The 21,780-nt window shown below is 44.3% G+C and overlaps 1 long non-coding RNA gene across 1 annotated transcript in view; it reads right to left on the bottom strand.

Annotated features, from left to right (window-relative positions):
• LOC126252833 (uncharacterized) overlaps positions 1–21,780 on the bottom strand; it is a 582,778-nt gene that overhangs the window by 196,445 nt on the left and 364,553 nt on the right. The window lies entirely within an intron of this gene.

Here is a 21,780-nt window from a genome sequence, read left to right as displayed (position 1 = left end):
GAGGTCTAAAATCGAAAATAATGAAGAAAAGCTATATTAGCCAGCTTTGTCTCACTCTTCTTTGTATTATATCCCTCAAGACCCGTAGCAGAATGTGTGTAAAATTCTCATCTGCGGCTGCCATTACCTCTTCATTGTTCTTGAACCCTTTTACCGCCACCATTTTTTTAGATATGGAAACTAAAATCAATGAGTCCCGAATAGGATGGTGATTAAGATGGATTGCTGACAATTAGTGATTCAGAGCCCTCAATTTTACGTTAACAAAGTTCCTTAGTGTGTAGGTGGATTATCCTGATGAGATATTTCTTCTGTATTTCGTAATACTCGCAATTTTTTGTCAATTTCGACCAAATCATACACATAAAATTTTCCTCCTTGCAAATTAATTAACAAGAAAGCCGGATTCCACCAACTGGTTTGATATCCTTCATTTGTGTAATAGGAATTATGTATAAACATTTATTGAATCAGAGTTCATGAAGAAACAATGTGAACTATTTGTATTAGACCTTCACTACAGGAAACCAGACTAAAAAACTTAATGAAATAATGACAATTTTTTTTTTAGTTTTTGTTTTATTTCTGAACGATATTCTAACTGTAAATAGGACACATCAGTCCTTAACACAATAATTTAGTATTATGTTGTGTGCTTTTTGAGATACCTATAGTTAGTTCACAACTGCCAACTCATACATTAAATCACTACTGCACAACGTTTCGAAAACCAATCTCATTCGTACCTGCCGTTGGCAGCAGGAAATAAAGTCTGCTCTGCACAAATGTTCTCACTGTAGTATCACGATGTTGCTTCATTTCCTTTGTTTTTTTCCGCATGTAAAGAACGTCCGAAGAAGAGTTACAACTCTAAATTGTATGAATGCCTCTCATATTCACCCTCCCTTCTTAAAAGACGTTTCCTCTCCTCTTCCACAGACCGTTAGCCTTCGCACTCAGTCTGAAAATTCGGACTTACGGGACACTGGTGGTAGGAGTTTTCATATCATAGCCACTTCTGTTCATTATCAAGCCAAAACACGTGTCTTTAATTAGAAGAAGCGCCTTATAAATGATCTCTAAGTTTATGGAATTCATTGGAACTCTTGCTGAACTTTGCGTTTGTAAATGGAAGTAGTAAACACTCTGAGAATCGATTACAGTTGCCGGCAAAGTTCAGATGTCGGAGCATTTTCCTTCAAAACTTCGCTGCACTCTATAACACGTACAGAACCCATGACGTCAATTCTTTGTTCCGTGATATAATTACCACCATGGCTGATAATGAAGAACTTCGTCTCGCTTTGACTGAAATGCTGCAGATGTTCTGTTGCTTTTTTTTATGACAGCTACAAAGTCAAAACCAGAAAACGATAAACAAGCAGTTGTTGTCCACAAACAGAATTATTCTCAGCGTATTTATTTCACGAACTTGGACACGCTTGACAACTGGAAATTACATTTCCGTGCCGCTCGGCTGAAAGAATTCGGTTCGTTATTGTGGATGGTAAGCGCGTCAGAGACAAAGATAGTGTCGAAATTGTCCTCAGGAACAGTGAAGAGAGCAAAACAAACACTATATAACTTGACACACAGTAAAAATGGTTGCCTTGGATTTTATTCTGGCAACATTATTACAGACAGGGAAGAATCCTCGCTGAATAGTACTACAGACTTTCACAGTTTCGATCAATTTCTCGCTTGGTGTATTATACAAATGGTTATCTTCAAGAACCTAAACGGGGATAAATACAAGCTGACACTCATGTACAGAAAGAAAATTCCTATAGCATTTCTGCAGACCTTAATGCCATGTCACTGGATGCACTGACACCAGTTAAATATCAGGGAGTAAATTCACAGACCGACACGAGGTGAAACCAACAGACAAATGTAAGGATGGCAACTGGAAATATAATATCCTTGAAAAACGGATCCAAAAAGATGTCGCAGGCAGGGACTTTAGTATTTCCTGTTCTTGAATAGTGTCCGTGGTTGTGTAACTCACTAAGTCCTACTCCTGGCAGAGGGTAAAATAATTAAAAAAATATGGTGTCGGAGGCTGACTGTCTCACTCGAAGGTGGAGGCGAAACGTTCTGGAGACTGAAATGGGAATCGATGAAACAAAGTCAAATTTCATTTCAGTCATTTTGCCTACTGATAAACACGTCACAGACTTGAGACATTCTTGAAAACAGGGCACAACCGGAGCCCAAGAGTATAGTGAAGTAAGAAGTATTTGTTTAACACTATCTGGTCTAACAGAACTGGCCAATATTGGTCTATTTTGTAACTATTATTCAATGTAGTTTCAAACAGTTGTTCAACTCGGGGTAACGTTTCCGAATCGCACCATTGTTTATTCACCATTGTTTACTTACAGATATTACGAATATACATGTGACAAGTCAGATATTCAGTTTGGCATACCTCGTTTGGCAAGCCTCTCTTTTTATTCTGTATTTTCAGTACTTTCCATGCTAAAGTAAAGAGTGTGCTGTTATCAATGAATGTGTTAAGTAGAGAGACACGTATTTTGCGTGTATTGTCCTTTCGTCTGAATATCCTCCGCAAACTATATATTTCGAAAAATACATACAATCACATGCACGAATTGTGTAAACGAATATTACCTTAAGAGGTTCTGTTGCCAATTTCACTAAGGAGGAGTTCTACTTTAAGTTCACAAAAACTTTAATATGGTAGTATTTCAAGTTCACCCTGACGTTTTTCCTACCATAGCTATGACGGGGTTAGTACATTTTGTATATTACCTTTGATTTTATTGTGCATTCTTTTATTTTTATGGAGGCCCACTTCTTTGTATACATTTTCAGCAATGACTGCTCGGTAATAACTGACAGGAAATACAATTACATCTGGATGTCATGCTTGCATTCTTTAAAGGAGAGGACTAACAGGGAACAAGTGTACAGGGATTTTGTTCAACAAATCGAAAGCAATATGGATACGAGAAAATGAAGTGTAGCAGTTCACAGATGTAGCAGTTCACAGATTGCATACAATGTAATATTATTAACATTAGCTGACGTCTTTCATGAAACGCTCAACTCAGAAACATAAGAGAAATAAATGGGTTCTCAACCCTAATCATTGACTTGTTAACAATATGAACTTTAAGTTGTCCTAAGAGTGCTGCGATGTACCTTTACATATATCATAACAAAATATAGCTAAGAAAACAGTTATTACTTACATTTCCATTAAAGAGCACTGTATAAGCCTAAAACAGTTATAAATTACGGTTTGCTTGAAAATGAAATAAAATTCAGTTGCAAAAGAGGCTCAAAGGTTATTGTTTTCTGCAACAACTAATAAGTTATTGTAGAATATTTTTTATTTTCCAATAATGTTCTTCCTGCACGTTCCATAGGCACCTTTATACCACTGGTTCTTTTACTGACAAGAGCTTCCAGTTGCTTTTAGTTTCTTTTTGAAAGTAAATATAATTATACATATATTCTGAAAATGTGAATCACATGCATTTGGATTTAGTTATTTTTATATTAACATTAAAAAGGAAAAGAAATCTGCAATATTTTAGAGCATGGAGAGAAAATAATTTGATCTTTCAGGAAATAGCAGGGGCACATATTTCGTAATAGTATATAAATATAGACAAAATCAAAAACTGACTCGCAGTTTTCTTTCATAGTAACAACGCGTATCTTCATTGCTTCTTCTTTCTTGTACCAGAATGCCACAAGAGTCAGTGGCATACGGGTTGTGGGTTTACTTCTGTGACGCTAAGTGATTTCGTTGCCCCGTCTCCGCTGCTTCCATTTTCCTAACGACTCCTGTTAAACACGATGCATCCAAGTTGTTTCCGAGCTCCTTGAGCGATGAGGAGTAGTCTCCTGAATGCTTTTAACATTTTAAGCCTTAGTCCATGTAAAACATACTTCGCCACACAAGTTCACTGCTAAGTGCTCTTACGCTTGCAGAAAGAGGAGATTGGATTATCTAAAAAGGGGTTCCCCGTGCCTTTCACCTTATAGCGCCGAGTGACATGTGACAAGGTACTGCAAGTCCCTTTACAACCTCACGGTACAAGGGCAACGGCTATTATAGGTTAAATAACAGCATCAAGAAATTTCAGGAACGAAAAATTTCAAGCACACACGTTGCCTGCGAACACGCTGCCGGTAGAGAACGCTCCATCCGAGGGAGTGTTTGTACATTTCTAGTAACTGGACAGACTATTGTCTGGCTATGTCTCTCCTTTCCTGCACGTCTTGTTTTGGAGGAATGTTGAATTACTTTTATTACCTTCCAGCATTCTAGTCTTTCACGGTACAGTTTATAGAAACTATATGAAGACAAGCTGTATATTATATTATTTGTCCCAACGTAACTAAACAAAATTAACATATTTAACTACATAGCTATTCCAAAATAACGCATCCTTTGAACTTGAAAGAGAGAAAACAACACAACTCAATTTGCTTATCTGCTTAACCTTGCAGCAATCGTTGACACATTGTTGCTGATTGTCAAACAGCTTCCTCAGTCGTCTTTTTTTTTCTTTTTTTTCAGTTGTGAATTTTATATAATTTGGTTGGTCCGGTGTTTTCAGGAAGTGACAATGAATTTAAAAGTTTGTTATGTCAAGAAACATCGTATTTATTTTAATTGATGAACCAGTGTCGTTGTATGGATCAAAAGAATATTAATACGTCCAGGGGACATGGGCTCGGAAATCCATGCTTTAAGAGCTATCAGCACTTGTTCATCTTCGCTGTTGTGAAAAACATCCCTTCTACAGCAAGCTCGTTGATTTACATCTTTTGGGAGGAAATAGTATGGACCACAAGAGAAGTTCAATGAACTTGGGCTCTAAATTGTATGAGCATTTGTTCAGTAGAACGGAAGTGTTTCACAGTAGCAAAGCTGAACATGTTCTCATTGCTCTTAAGGTATGCATTTTAGAGCCCATCTTTACCGAAAATTGTTTCTTCTTTTTTTTCTTTCTTACCATCTCCAAAACTTTGTCGTGGAGTTCGGTTTAGCCTGTAATACATTTCTTTAAGATACAACCAACTCTGTCTAACACCAGATCTCCATTCTCCAGAAAGATATGAACCCACCAAACACGGCGTAATTTACGACATAAATCTGCATCGAATATTCTTAACTAGGGTTTAGAAACACAAAATACATTTGTAATCCATACATATTACAAAAGTGGCTGTAAGTTCCACATCTCCTACTACTACTTGAGCTACTTGATCGGTTTAAATCAAATTTGGTACACATGTCACTTAATGCGTGGAAAGAACCACTATGTGGCTAGGAACCCACTACCTCTAAAGCGATTCAAGATGGTGGTGAAAAATAAGTGCACTTCAAGACGCGCAAATAGCGACTACATTCATTCAGTATTTGAGACTTGCAAGCAATTTTACAAATAATTTCTGACATTAAAGAGACTTTTTGTCGCTGACACCCCAGAAAAATGATGAAAGGAGAAAAGATTATTGCTTACTTAATTTTCGGTGTTCATACAGTAAACTGCCACACCTTTTAATTTATTACTTCTTTACTACTAACCCTATTTGCAACACATTTTGCAGACGATATTCTCATGTGTCACCAAATGCACTTGTAAAAATACACCCCTGTACGACACGTAGTATTACATTCTATTTACATTAATTCTTTACTAATTACTCTAGTCGCAACACATTTCGCGGACAGTTTCTGCATATACCAATGGATGTACTTGCAAAATTGTATCGTTGTACGACACATAAAGTAGATGAAATGACATCACAAACATCGTTTTCCATGTAAACGAAACCTATGATCAAATTCGCTAGAGATACAGGTGAAATATATCTACAAATATGTGTGAAATGTTACATACACGTGAAATATATGAGACATGTGAGTATGCCGAAAAAGCCACGGGTAAGAAGTTCTTCCTAAACCACTCCATCGACTTCAACCAAACATAGTGCACATATTACATACTAGATGGAAATAAAAACTGTGGGAGTAAGAGCCAACAACCTCCTGATGGGGTGACAACTTGGAGAGAGCAGCCAGGAGGAGAAGATGGACAGACAGAGAGAGGAAATGAGGAAATGGACAAAGAAAGTGAAAGGAGGAGATTAACAGAGAGAGGAGTGAGGAGAAGATGAACAAATAGAGGGGAGGAGGAGATGAACTTACAGGGGACGCGGAGAGATAGAGGTAGGAGGAGAAGATAGAGCTGTGGAGGAAATGATCAGAGGGGCAGAAGAGGTGGGCTGAGAGAGGAGGGAGGAAAATCTGGATCAATGGAAGATTTGAATAAATACATACCTGAGCAATTCTGCAATATGTTAACGAAGAGTAAATTCATTCTTTACCGATCTGGGCGTGACAGAACTACTCGTAAAAGCGATAGATATGATCAGAGTGATCCACACGTCACGAAAATGTTGAAAGGAATCAGTCAAAAGTGCACTGCGATAACGAAAGGAAAGACCGCTATCCCACGAAACGAAAATTTCTTCGAGAAAGCGTTATTGCCCACCGCTGATTGTTAAATACAGTATGATAATTTCGTATTGTCGTGTTGCAGTTCAGGATGTTCAAATAGTGGGTTATTAGCGCCAATACAATCTGTTTGTGGGACAAGCGAACGTCTTTTAAAAATCTTCCCTTTGAATATGTTAAAATATTGACTAACTAAAAAAAATTAATAATAAACTCCATTTCAGATAAATGTGGCTAGTCAGCACAGAAAATGGTAAGCACTTAAGTAATGCCAAAGCCTTCCTGTGATAACCTGCATACGTGCCACCTTTTTTCCCACTCCCTGGATTAGACGACAGTGAAGCAGGGAACTCCTGAAGCATCCCATGATGGCTCTATTACAGTACTTACGTGACTGTCGGCCTTCTTCTCAGTCGTAAAGAGAAATGTCGCGCAAGATTTTCTGCACAATTGGATGGAGATGAAATTTTATTAAAACAGCTTGTTTCTGACCCAAGGATCCATTTTATGGTCTGTATGCAGGTAACGCTCTCTCTGGGAAGAGCAACATGATGGTGAAATCTTCACTGGAGCGAAGGTCATCCATCATTCCCCACTGACCAATATTTGGGGGGCTAGAGTGATAGAGAGAAGAATGAGTGGCTCTGAGATGCAACACTTTTCTTATAATGATAGTAGGAGGCTCTGAAACACCGGAAACCTCTAGCCCTAGAGCATAGTCTGTACATTCAACCTTCCAAACGAGACAAATGGTAGGGTACCTGGCTGAGAACCTTCCTGTCAATGGAGTTCATACAGGTACATTGAAATTATTGAAATATGATATGGTGCTAATATGGCAGCACAAAAAATTATCATAATTAATGTGTTAATCGACTGACAAAGACAGTGGTCCTTTGCCCTTTACTAATCAGGATGGTGTACTGTGCGAAGTACGTAGACCCATAGCGCAGCTACACTACTGGCCATTAAAACTGCTACACCAATAAGAAATGCAGATGATAAACGGGTATTCATTGGACAAATATATTATACTAGAACTGACATGTGATTACATTTTCACGCAATTTGGGTTCATATATCCTGGGAAATCAGTACACAAAACAACCTCCTCTGGCGGTAATAACGGCCTTGATGCGCCTGGGCATTGAGTGAAACAGAACTTGGATGGAGTGTACAGATACAGCTGCCCATGGAGCTTCAACACGATACCACAGTTCATCAAGAGTAGTGACTGGCGTATTGTGACGAGCCAGTTGCTAGGCCACCATTGACCAGACGTTTTCAGTTCGTGAGAGATCTGGAGAAAGTGCTGGCCAGGGCAGCAGTCGAACACTTTCTGTATCCAGAAAGGCCCGTACAGGACCTGCAACATGCGGTCGTGCGTTATCCTGCTGAAATTTAGGGTTTCGCAGAAATCGAATGAAGGGTAGAGCCACGGGTCGTAACACATGTGAAATGTAACGTCCACTGTTCATAGTGCCGTCAATGCGAACAAGAGGTGACCGAGACGTGTAACCAATGGCACCCATACCATCACGCCGGGGGAAACGCCAGTATGGCGATGACGAATACACGCTTTCAATGTGCGTTCACCGCGATGTCGCCAAACACGGCTGCGACCATCATGATGCTGTAAACAGAACCTGGATTCATCCGAAAGGTGACATTTTGCCATTCGTGCACCCAGATTCGTCGCTGAGTACACCATCGCAGGCGCTCCTGTCTGTGATGCAGCGTCAAGGGTAACCGCAGCCATTGTCTCCGAGCTGATGGTCCATGCTGCTACAAACGTCGTCGAACTGTTCGTGCAGATGGTTTTTGTCTTGCAAACGTCCCCATCTGTTGACTCAGGGATCGAGACGTGGCTGCACGATCCGTTACAGCCATGCAGATAAGATGCCTGTCATCTCGACTGCTAGTGATACGAGGCCGTTGGGATCCAGCACGGCGTTCCGTATTACCCTCGTGAAACCACCTGTTCCATATTCTGCTAACAGTCATTGGATCTCGACCAACGCGAGCAGCAATGTCGGGATACGATAAATCGCAATCGCGATAGGCTACAATCCGACCTTTATCAAAGTCGGAAATGTGATGGTACGCATTTCTCCTCCTTACACGAGACATCACAACAACGTTTCACCAGGCAACGCCGGTCAACTGCTGTTTGTGTATGAGAAATCGGTAGGAAACTTTCCTCATGTCAGCACGTTGTAGGTGTCGCCACCGGCGCCAACCTTGTGTGAATGCTCTGAGAAGCTAATTGTTTGCATATCACAGCATCTTCCTCCTGTCGGTTAAATTTCGCGTCTGTAGCACGTCATCTTCGTGGTGTAGCAATCTTAATGGCCAGTAGTGTATATGGGAAGATCCAAAATGAGATTCTTGAAGATATACGCAACGTTCTTGCATTTAGAGATGCAGTTATTTCACATCATACGGTGTAAATTGTAAAGTGTAACTCTGAGTTTTTAACCTGGTGTTCGTTTTCTCTTTCAATGATGATCAGTAATCAATTACGGCTATGTGCTGTAAAGTTTATGTGTTTACGTCATTCCACCCTTGTGTTTGTTGTTTCTATCTGCTCTGCTCCCGCTGGAGACATTTAAAAATTTGTATTCTGGAAGAAATTCGCCCTCTTTTCGAATCTTCTGCTATCGCCTGAAACTTGGTGCCCAGTTTCGTGGTTGGCATCTCTTTACTCAAGCACTTCCGTGACTCATCTGAATGGTGATTCGACGCAGCGTATCACTATATCCTATCATGTGTCAATCTCTTCGTCCCCGAATAGCACTTATAGTCAAATTCCTCAATCATGTTTTGGATGTATTGCAGTCTCTGTCGTCCCCCAATGTTTTGCCCTCTACAGGATCCGTCTAGGACCATGGGAGCAACTCCCTAAAGTTTTGAAGATATCCTACTATCCTGTCCATTCTTCCTGCAGTATAGTGGCAAGTTTACGAAACGATAAAGAATGTGGTTAGTGGTCACGGACCCTTCTCTCCAACATAGACTACAGAGACTCATATATACTGAGGACTGGTGACGTTGGTGATCACGGTAGATGCCACAATGCGTCGTCGTGCTCACGAAACCAGTCTTGGACGATGAGAGCTTGTGGACAGGGGTTGTGTCGTTCTGGAACATGGCATCACCATTCGAGAACGAACTTTGTATTGTCGGATGGTCCTCATCAGTTGAAATGGTCGCATAACCCTTGGCAATTATGCAACCTTGCAGAGTAATCATGAGGCCAATGGAATACCACGATATGGCTTCCCACATCATCGCCGAGTTCCCGCCATTTTCACTTTTGAGACGTACTGGTGGCCAGAAGTAGGAAACAGTGTTAAACAAGACTCATCCGACCAAATAACTTTCTTCCGTTGCTACACAGACCAGGCTTTATGACTTCGGCACCCCGTGTTCCTGTTACAGACATTCGCATCATTGATGAGTGGTCCTAGAATTCCATCTCGCGCTGCAATTCCCTGTTTATGGAGGTCCCTTTGCATTTTTTTGTGCTGATAGGGTTCGCGAGTACTACTTTCTGTTCTGTACTGAAATCTGTAAAAATCGTAGAGGGAGACCAAGAGATGAATACACTAAACAGACTCAGAAGGACGTAGGTTGCAGTAGGTACTGGAAGATCAAGAAGCTTGAATAGGATAGAGTAGCATGGAGAGCTGCTTCAAACCAGTCTCTGGACTGAAGATCACAACAACAACAACTGATTATTACAGCTGTCTTCCGCTTATTTCTCGTTACAATCATCATCAGTGGCCATCTGTCACGACCACTCAACGCACCCTTCCGTACGCGTTGTGCTTAAGCGGATGGTGTTTATTCGCTTTACCTGTGCGCAGTATAAATGCTCGATAAGGTGTCCTTTTACACACGAAACACTTCGGCTCTCATGGTTACTGAAGCACCCGCCATACGAGCACCAGTGCGCTACAACTACACAGAACACTATTCTGGCAACGATTGAAACCTACAGTGTGTTAAGGAGGTTGCATAGGTGCCATTCGTGGTCAAATACAACAGTGCAACTTGCAGGCGTGGCTGGCATCTGCATCCTTCAAACTATTTCTCTTGATGTTTCCTTATTTTCGTCTAATCCCTGTAGCTGTTCGCTGAATCTCGATCTGGCTAACTCCCGACTGAACCTTGTGGTCTTCATAGTTTTCGCCATGTCTCCACACCCATCTCGGTAACTTCTAGAACCACACTGACGCTCTTCCTGCATATCTCGCGGCGGTCGGCGCTGCCAAAGGTGGTTATTCGACTTTTGTTAGGTAGTGACATGAATGTGAGTGGACCGTGTATAAGGATACCGTTAAAAGAAGCAGCTGAGATTAAACTTGCAAGTGATCTCATAAACACAGACTAGGTTTATACTTAAATATTTTTAATATTTCTTATTTTGAATATTTCTCTCTCTCTGGTGAAACAACAAGGGAAAAGAATTAATGCTATCTGGTTACCCATTGGTAATTAATGTGTGTGTGTGTGTGTGTGTGTGTTTGCGGTTTACGGGCGCTAAACAGCGGGGTCATCAGCGCCCAGGTAATTAATATTCGGTGCGGACAGTTACTGACGTTGGTCATCTTGTTTGTGTGGTGGCACTAGTTGTAGACGATGTGTGTGTGTGTGTGTGTGAGTGTGTGAGGGAGAGAGAGAGAGAGAGAGAGAGAAGTGGGGAACAAGAGAGAGGGATGGAGGGAGAGTCAGAGAGAGACAGAGAGAGAGAGAGAGAGGGAAGGAGAGAGAGGGAGGGAGAGAGACTCTTTTCTTTCTGCAAATATTGTATAGTTTGTGGTCGACGTAGTCCCGCCTACAGAAGGCCTGAATTTCCGTGCACAGCACTCTCTCATTTCATCTGTGGGTTGAACATGACAAGTGTTCACCTGTCGTAATATTAGCGATTGAGGAAGACGTCACTCAGCTGCATCCCCGTAAGCTGTTCGAAAACATTCTATACTGGGAAACAGAATTAGAGGGTCATTTTTTCGAAATCCTGTAAATGTCTTACACTACCACTTAGAAATTTTACATTTGTCTCGCTTACAAACTTCCTCTGTAATTGTGCAAAAGCATAGAGCCCAGCGACGTTACCCTTCGAAAGGTGTCGACAGATGTGAAGAGAAGGCCAGAACTTAGAAGTCCATGTGACGTGTAAAGTGGGTTAATGATGTGACAAAAGCACCCATTTCAAAACAATTCCGCCCAACGCCAACTTGGACGAGTCACATGAGGAGAAATCCAGCACACCCCTTCTTACTCACATTTCAACGCTTCGTTTCACGCCTCTGCGAGGGAGGTCAGAACGGCGATACCCAGCGCTTAAATTACGTGATTTTCTCATGGGTGGAGGAGGAAATCATTTCATATACCCTACTGCTCAGAATCGACACGAAGAGGTCTCAGAGGGTGGCAGCTGGCATCGGACTGGAAGTGTTGCCTGCCTACAGGTTCCTAAGTCTACTTCACATGATTTCTCTGTAAGGTAACTTCCTTAAAATTCTCAATAAATGTGGTCAGAGCCACCGAGGCTATTGCCGAACTGGGGAATTTCACATGGATCAAATGGTTCAAATGGCTCTGAGCACTATGGGACTTAACTTCTGAGGTCATCAGTCCCCTACAACTTAGAACTACTTAAAACTAACTAACCTAAGGACATCACACACATCCATGGCCGAGGCAGAATTCGAACCTGCGACCATTGCAGCAGCGCGGTTCCCGACTGTAGCGCCTAGAACCGCTCGGCCACTCCGGCCGGCTTCACATGGATCCTTTGACGTTGTATTCGCACGTGTGTCAATGTCACAGCCCTCTGTGACCACACCACAGGAGGCGCCTGAAGGTGGGGTACTTAAAAAGCAAAAGCACCCTTTGCTGTTTCCGATCGCGTTCAAATTTAGTCTAATGGTCTTCGACGGTCGCTAGTGGTTCCATCCCTTACACGAGAGCTAAAATTGCGCTCACGCTGGTCTCCAGAGCGGACCAATCACCTTCAATGGGGTTGCACCGACACGATGACCTTAGAGAGGGGATGAAATGGCGTTGTTTGCCATCGTCGTCAGAGGTTGTTACGAACGACGGCCTGTTGGTCGTGGCACTGAGAAGTGTTGTTTCCGAACGCGAAATCTGCGGGAATCGACGTGTGGTTTCATTGAAGCCATTTATGCCATCCTGTGAGGGCTTTTCACGTCGTTCTGAGCGACGGTGTGTCTGTAATCTTTTCCTCGACAACCATTAAGAAAGTGGACACCTTGCTGTTAGAAACGTCAACGAGTCCAAGGTTGACGTTGCAGGGAACCACGCTTTCGCACCAGTAGACGTGAAAGTTAAAGGCACATTTAAACCAAATGTCAAACTTCTGGGTCGCAATGCAAGAAATTTGGAAATTTGTGGTAAGGTCTTATGGGACCAAACTGCTGAGGTCATCTGTCCCTAAGCTTACACACTATTTAATCCAACTTAAACTAACTTACGCGGAGGACGACACACACACACCCTTGCCCGGGGGAGGACTCGAACCTCCGACGGGGAAGCAATGAAAGACAGTAACTGGGTTTACAAATAGTGATTCTTTAATCTCGTCGCGCAGTGTTGTTATATGTGTAACCATCCTACCCTACTTCGGAGCTGTTTAAAAATTTAACAATACTGGTATATTATGGTACGAAAATGATTAAGAAGCTACTGGTAAATTAGACTCCCCAAAAAATATCTAGAGTGACCGAAACAACGAAATTTCATCGACGGAAGTTTGATGGTATTTCAAAATGGTTCAAATGGCTCTGAGCACTATGGGACTTAACATCTGAAGTCATCAGTCCCCTACAACTTAGAACTACTTAAACCTAACCAGCCTAAGGACATCATACACACGCATGCCCGAGGCAGGATTCGAACCTGCGACCGTAGTGGTCTCGCGGTTCCAGACTGAAGCGCCTAGAACCGCTGGGACACACCGGCCGGCTATAGTATTTCATTACCTTCTTTTTCCGTATAGGAGGGGAATCGTGTTAACGAAACGGCGTAGTTTATTACAGTATAAACATTTTGAATAAGATTTACCCCGGGAGAACGATACGCGAGCGCGGGAGTGGGCGGCGGGTTCGTTAGCGGGCCCCGTGTTTCGGCAGTCGCTGATTGCCAGACACCTGCGGCAGCCATTTCGCGGTTGGCCACCTGGCAGTCGCTGCTGCTGATGAATAATGTGCGACGCTGTTAACTTGGCGAAATAATTTTACGCTCTGTTTCCGAGCAGAGCGCCCTAAGCCCTGGCCGCTCGTAAAACGAGCAGGCACGCCGCGCTGCGCTGCGGGTCGACGCCTGCGTGCGTGCGAGGTGTGCGTCCTTGTCTGCTAAGCGACGAGGCCGCTGCGTGCGATAAACATGAGCCAGCACGCGCCTGCGTGCACCTGAGTGCGTTCCGTACACTGCGTATTAATTTCAGATTCTAAAGAAATTTGTGTTTTTAACACTTGGTATTATTTTATACCAGTTGTCACTAAATCTGTACTGAATTTGCTTTCCAGGGAAGTCCTACGCAAGTTACATGAACGAGCCTGTCAAACAAAAACGTAACTTTTTTTTATTTTTATAGGCTGCTACAGACGAAGCAATACCACGTGGCTCTTGTGCAAGAAGAGTCTCCTTGAGCCAAAATAAATATTGGAAGAAAAAAATTTAAAGGGAGGAAAAAACGGATAAAAACAGAAAATGTGAGACGCATCGATGTATGTTCACAGGTAGCCATACTATTTTCGTGGTCAGCAACTGTGTTGTCGTGCTTCGTGGTCTAGCGATAAAGTGCAAGCCTCGAAAACAAAATGTTATAGGATCCAACTGCAGTCGTTCTACTTTTTTTTTCAGACTACACTCAACTAGCCTTTACCTCTGGGTGTCAAGATTTGCCAGAAGCGACACATGGATAGGATTCCGCGTTAAATTGTAGACGCCCTTTCACCAGTTGGATAAAGTGGTTGGGTCAGGAACACGCAAGTCGCCTAAGTAGCGTAAAATTGGAAGACAATTCAGACCTTTTACAAGAATATCATTGGGCTGCAACGCTATTGAATGTGAAATGCATCATTCGGAACGTAGTACAGCCCCATTTCTTGCTATGGCGTATAGGTTAGAACCTCTGGGCGCCGATTACAAGCATTCGACGAAATCTGATCGTGATCCAAAGCAGCAAAAGTGTTTATGCTTTTCCACCCCTGTTGTTCCGCATTTTCCTGTGGTGTGATCACAGTGGGCTGCAGCATTGACATGTGTAAGAGCCTCCAGTTTCGAAGTACCCTCCGTTCCACACGCACAGCTCTGCTGAGCAGTTTAAAAATGTACCTGTACAGAGACTACAACACTCATTCACCTGAGTGGTGCTTCGAAGCTGCTCTAGCGCCTGAGTTCAGGCAAACTCTTCGACATCTGTTATATTCTGCGTGCCGACAAGCAGGCGCTATAGCACCAATGGAGCCCCAAACAAATGAAAGTGTCTCGAAATCTCTGTAGAGGTACATTTTTAATGTTCCCAAAAACGTGCATGGGTAACATTGAGGCTGTTTCCAAACTGGGGGTTCTTAGAAGCGCATTTTGCCGTTTATTCATACATGTGTCAATGATGTACCCCCTCGATCACGCCACAGGAGGACACAAAACAGCAGGGCTGAAAAAACCAGAAACACACTTTGTTGCTTCGGATCACTATCAAATTTCATTGAATGGGTCTGAATGTTCCCTAGTGGTTTCGCCTTGTATAGCAGAGCACAAACTGCTGTCGCACTACACTTCAAAGAGCTCACATCATTTTCGATGGAACTGCTTTCCAATGATGTCCTTAGATAATGGGTGCATGGTCGATGGGTGTCATCATTGTCCAACTATGTCTAGAACGTCATCTTGTAGCTCATCATTCTGAAAATTCTCGTTCTCGATTACTAGTTACGTGGGAGTTAACGGCCCAAGGGAAAGCGTGGTGCCACTGACGCCCTTTACGCCACCTCGAGGCCTTTGAGAGTCCATTCTGAGCGTCGATGCGTCTGAAATGTTTTCCTAGGCCTCCCATAAGAAAAATACACTCCTGGAAATTGAAATAAAAACACCGTGAATTCATTGTCCCAGGAAGGGGAAACTTTATTGACACATTCCTGGGGTCAGATACATCACATGATCACACTGACAGAACCACAGGCACATAGACACAGGCAACAGAGCATGCACAATGTCGGCACCAGTACAGTGTATATCCACCTTTCGCAGCAATGCAGGCTGCTATTCTCCCACGGAGACGATCGTAGAGATGCTGGATGTAGTCCTGTGGAACGGCTTGCCATGCCATTTCCACCTGGCGCCTCAGTTGGACCAGCGTTCGTGCTGGACGTGCAGACCGCGTGAGACGACGCTTCATCCAGTCCCAAACATGCTCAATGGGGGACAGATCCGGAGATCTTGCTGGCCAGGGTAGTTGACTTATACCTTCTAGAGCACGTTGGGTGGCACGGAATACATGCAGACGTGCATTGTCCTGTTGGAACAGCAAGTTCCCTTCCGGTCTAGGAATGGTAGAACGATGGGTTCGATGACGGTTTGGATGTACCGTGCACTATTCAGTGTCCCCTCGACGATCACCAGTGGTGTACGGCCAGTGTAGGAGATCGCTCCCCACACCATGATGCCGGGTGTTGGCCCTGTGTGCCTCGGTCGTATGCAGTCCTGATTGTGGTGCTCACCTGCACGGCGCCAAACACGCATACGACCATCATTGGCACCAAGGCAGAAGCGACTCTCATCGCTGAAGACGACACGTCTCCATTCGTCCCTCCATTCACGCCTGTCGCGACACCACTGGAGGCGGGCTGCACGATGTTGGGGCGTGAGCGGAAGACGGCCTAACGGTGTGCGGGACCGTAGCCCAGCTTCATGGAGACGGTTGCGAATGGTCCTCGCCGAGCAACAGTGTCCCTAATTTGCTGGGAAGTGGCGGTGCGGTCCCCTACGGCACTGCGTAGGATCCTACGGTCTTGGCGTGCATCCGTGCGTCGCTGCGGTGCGGTCCCAGGTCGACGGGCACGTGCACCTTCCGCCGAGCACTGGCGACAACATCGATGTACTGTGGAGACCTCACGCCCCACGTGTTGAGCAATTCGGCGGTACGTCCACCCGGCCTCCCGCATGCCCACTATACGCCCTCGCTCAAAGTCCGTCAACTGCACATACGGTTCACGTCCACGCTGTCGCGGCATGCTACCAGTGTTAAAGACTGCGATGGAGCTCCGTATGCCACGGCAAACTGGCTGACACTGACGGCGGCGGTGCACAAATGCTGCGCAGCTAGCGCCATTCGACGGCCAACACCGCGGTTCCTGGTGTGTCCGCTGTGCCGTGCGTGTGATCATTGCTTGTACAGCCCTCTCGCAGTGTCCGGAGCAAGTATGGTGGGTCTGACACACCGGTGTCAATGTGTTCTTTTTTCCATTTCCAGGAGTGTATGTTTTCAACGCTGGGCGTCGAGATTCTTACCTCGATCGCAGAGGCGTCAAAAGGAGGGGGTTAAATGTGGATAAGAGGGGGTTCGACGAGCTTCCCATCATACGATACATGGTAGCATAAGGAGAACTGTAGTGAAGTTTAGCGTCAATGTGACATCATAAACCTACTTTAGACTTCAGATGAACTTCCACGCTCTGGCCATTGTTTCGTACGTGTCGACGCCTTGCTGTATTGCGCAGCGTAGTTTACAGGCCCACTTGGAAACTGTATTCGGGGAACTTCCGTTCTGAAATACGTATCGGAAATAGTGCTTTTGGGAAACTGTAGTACAGGCAGTCGACGTGTTTTTATGCGTAAAATACACGGACTGGCAAAACTAGTGAAGCACCTGGAAGAAATGGGGAACGTTAGAGCAGGAAAACCCGCCGTTAAGATCCCGGACGACGACGCCTGCCCACGACAAGGGTGCACTGGTATTTTGCACCAAGCATATAGAAACCCCTTCACATCTGCGTCTGCCATCCGAAAACATGTATTGGACTCCTGCAATATTTGGTATCAACCCGCACCATTAGGCGGAGACCAGCGTCCCGTGCGTGGGCTGCCGTTAACACTATAACACAAAGGCCTTCGTTTGGAATGGTGCCGTGAGCGGGAAGCAAGGACTGCTGGTTAATGTCGTCGCATTGTGTTGACTGACGAGTCGCGCTTCTGCACTACCACCTACGACCATCATTGGTCAGTATGGCAGCAGTCTGGGAGAAGTCCCATTCATCTAATATCTTGGAGAAACGCAGCGGTGTTGCCACTGGTGGTGCGGTGAACCTTAGGGTGTTGAGCCGTGCTGCGGCTCGCCTTGGTGCTGTTTGATAGGTTTGTAGGTTGTACTTTTCGTGCTGACTGGCGCCACTCGGTTTCACAAGAGTTGCCGGTCCAATAGTGGCAGCAGCGGCGGCTATCGATATGCAGTAACTGTAGCCCTATCCTTGGGGCGACGTCGTTGTTTTGCCGGGTCATGTGAGTGGCAAGTCGGTTGGGGACTCAGGAGGAGCCAGGTCCGCGTAGTGTGAGAACAGGCCGGAACTGCTGGCGCTGCAGATGGACTGCCGGATGAAAGGGCTGTGGTCACGAGGGTGCACGACCTCGTCGTAAATCAGATTCCGCAGGCTTTAAGATGAGTGCATTTCAATTCAAGTTCAGAAACCTCCACCATTGTGACATCTCACGATTCCCCAGTGACTTGGATTCGTGTTGCCGCTCGTAGTGTCGCCGAGGCGAAGAGCAGCGAGTGGAGTGCTTGGGGAAATCGGGTCTGACTAGCTTTCCTCGACTTTACTGTGTTCAGATTGTAACAATTTGTAACGTTCAACCAGCGGCATTTTTCCCGCCTGGTAGCCGATAACGCCCCAATTCCCTGCCCTGCGGGTTAGTGTATGTAACGGCAGTGTACGTTTCCTCGCTTTGCCGCTGCTGTTCGGTAAGGCGTGTAGTTTTGACAGCTTTCTTGATTGTAGGCCGTTTGTGATTCTTTTACTCTGGTGGTAGTGATTCCTTTCTCGTTCTGGGCGTTCTAAGCACAGTATTTTGGGGGCGTAGTGCAGTCCCATTCTTGCATTTGGTGTATTGGACGTTATGTAGCTTCAGCAAGATTATCATTACTCATTCGTCAGACTGCCATTAGTCTGAGTTACAATCTTGTGAAGTGAATGCAACTCTTGGCTGCCTATGTCATCGTTTGCGAAAGTGTTTGTTGCCAGGCCTTACAGAGGTCGATTCCTGGAGCACCGTCTATGTCTGGTCCTTGTTTTATTATTGTATTATTTATTACCATACCTTGTAATGCCTACATTAAGGGCTATGTATGTCTAGTTAATAGTTCCGGTCGCCTTCTGGAATAAATCTAGCAGTGTAAGGGTTGTGTTACAAGGTTAGCATCATCTTATTTCACCCGTTCGGTGGTCAATTGGTTGTTCCTTTTAATTAAACTTTGCTTGTATTTGCTGTTGTGCAGCAGGTTTCTAAATTTTTTTATACAATTACCGTTCCTGGCGTGCAAAGCCTTCAGCCGTGATTGTGGTAATTTACTTAAAAAAAACAATTCGATATTTGTATTTTAAGTAAACCTTAAAATCTTATTTACTGCCATTCCTGGCGTCTCATATCTTCTGCTGTGTTTGTGGCCAATTACCTTTTACTATTTCAAAAAAAAAAAAAATGGTTCAAATGGCTCTGAGCACTATGGGACTCAACTGCTGTGGTCATAAGTTCCCTAGAACTTAGAACTACTTAAACCTAACTAACCTAAGGACAGCACACAACACCCAGCCATCACGAGGCAGAGAAAATCCGTGACCCCGCCGGGAATCGAACCCGGGAATCGAACCCGGGCGTGGGAAGCGAGAACGCTACCGCACGACCACGAGATGCGGGCAATTACTATTTCAATATCTGTAAGTTGTAATTGCAGCGAGATGTTAAACATTCTTAATTTCTTGTCATTCTTGGCGTGTAAGCCGCCTGCTGTGGCCGAGCGGTTCTAGGCGCTTCAGTCCGGAACTGCGCGACTGCTACGGTCGCAGGTTCGAATCCTGCCTCGGACATGGATGTGTGTGATGTCCTTAGGTTAGTTAGGTTTACGTAGCTCTAAGTTCTAAGGCACTGATGACCTCAGATGTTAAGTCCCATAGTGCTCTGAGCCATTTGAACCATTTTTAACATTATATGTATCTGTGTGTTATGGTGATTTGCTAAACTGTAACGCACTGAAAACACTATTATTTACACAGTTGTTTAGTCCTTCATTAATAACGTGTGGTATTTATTTATTTATTGTTGAATCTGGAATTACTGCTTTAAAAATAAATTTGCGTAACTGTAAAAGGCAACCAATAGTAAACTGATTACAACCCCGTCCACAATCGCAAACGAATCCTGCCTTCCCTTGATAACCAGGTTTCAGGTGTGACTTCTGGTCACGGTTGGTAGTGGTAGGGGGTACTCTGGTGAATAACAGTATGTCGTCAACATCTTGCGCCCTCATATGTTACCTCTCATTATCGTGGTACCATCTTTGAACACGACAGTGCTCGTCCACATATGGCACGGGTGTCTATGATCTGTCTGCATGAGCTGAGGCTTTGCTGTGGTCAAGAACACATGTCCCCGATGAAACATGTGTGCGACCAGCTCGGAATTCTTGTCCCGGTGCCAGTACCACCATAACAAGGACAAGTTACAATCGTTAATGGCCAGTTTGCCTCAGGAGAGGATACATACATCCGAATCAGGCCAGACGAGTACTTCATCATGGTGGTAAGGGGGCTCATACTACCAAGTTCTTTGTAAATTTGACCTGATTTTATAATCACCGAGATACCATCACACTGACTCTCAACATTTGAAGTTTCTCATGGTTACCCCGTCCCATTTTAGGTGCTTCTCTTCTTTTGTCAGGCGGCGTATATACTCCATTAGTAGTGTAGCGCTTGACACAGTCACGTCGATTAAATATTTGGGCGTAATATTACAGAGCCATATGAAGTGGGACAAGCATGTAATGGCAGTTGTGGTGAAGGCGGATAGTCGTCTTCGGTTCATTGGTAGAATTTTGGGAAGATGTGGTTCATCTGTAAAGGAGACCGCTTACAAAACACTAATACGACATAGTCTTGAGTACTGGTCGAGCGTTTGGGATCCCTATCCGGTCGGATTGAGGGAGGACATAGAAACAGTTCAGAGGCGGGGTTCTAGATTTGTTACTGCTAGGTTTGATCACCACGCGAGTGTTTAGTAAATGCTTCAGGAACTCGGGTGGGTGTCTCTAGAGGAAAGGAGGCGTTCTTTCCGTGAATCGCTACTGAGGAAATCTAGAGAACCAGCATTTGAGGCTGACTGCAGTACAATTTTACTGCCGCCAACTTACATTTCGCGGAAAGACCACAAAGATAAGAGAGATTAAGGCTCGTACAGAGGCATATAGGCAGTCATTTTTCCCTCGTTCTGTTTGGCAGTGGAACACGGAGAGAAGATGCTAGTTGTGGTACGAGGTACACTCCGCCACGCAGCGTATGGTGGATTGCGGAGTATGTATGTAGATGTAGATGTACCTGTCCGCGGCCGGAACTGAATGGTGAGTGTAGATGGCTACCATGCGGGGGACTCAGGTTCGATTCCTGGTAATGCAAAGGATTTGTTTCTTGGTGGGAGGACTGGTACGAGGTGCACTCGTCCTCGTGATACCAAATGAGGAGCTGCTCGAACGAGTTGTTGCAGCTCCACGGTCTGGAACGTTTGAAAACGGCCGAGAGAGCAGCGCACTGACAACGTGCCCCTCTGTATCGCTTCTACATGACACCACAAGGCTGAGGATAACACGGTGGCCGGTAGATATACCTTGAGCCTTCACGTCCTGGACGAGGAGCTCTTACATACCTAACCATAACCATTTTACTTTAGAAATGACTAAGAAAAGAAACTCAGAATATTGGACATGCTTACAATACTTGTACGTAAAATATTAACAGATTAATCCACATCTACATATACGTGATTACTCTGCTATTCACAATAAAGTGCGTGGCAGAGGGTTCAATGAACCACCTTCAAGCTGTCTCTCTACCGTTCCACTCTCGAAACGTCACGCAGGAAAAACGAGCACTTAAATTTTCCTGTGCGAGCCCTGATTTCTCTTATTTTATCGTGATGATCATTTCTCCCTATGTAGGTGGGTGCCAACAGAATGCTTTCGCAATCGGGGGAGAAAA

This window comes from Schistocerca nitens, chromosome 4 (assembly GCF_023898315.1).
Source record: "Schistocerca nitens isolate TAMUIC-IGC-003100 chromosome 4, iqSchNite1.1, whole genome shotgun sequence".
NCBI lineage: Eukaryota > Metazoa > Arthropoda > Insecta > Orthoptera > Acrididae > Schistocerca > Schistocerca nitens.
This window is presented reverse-complemented; position numbering and strand designations above follow the sequence as displayed.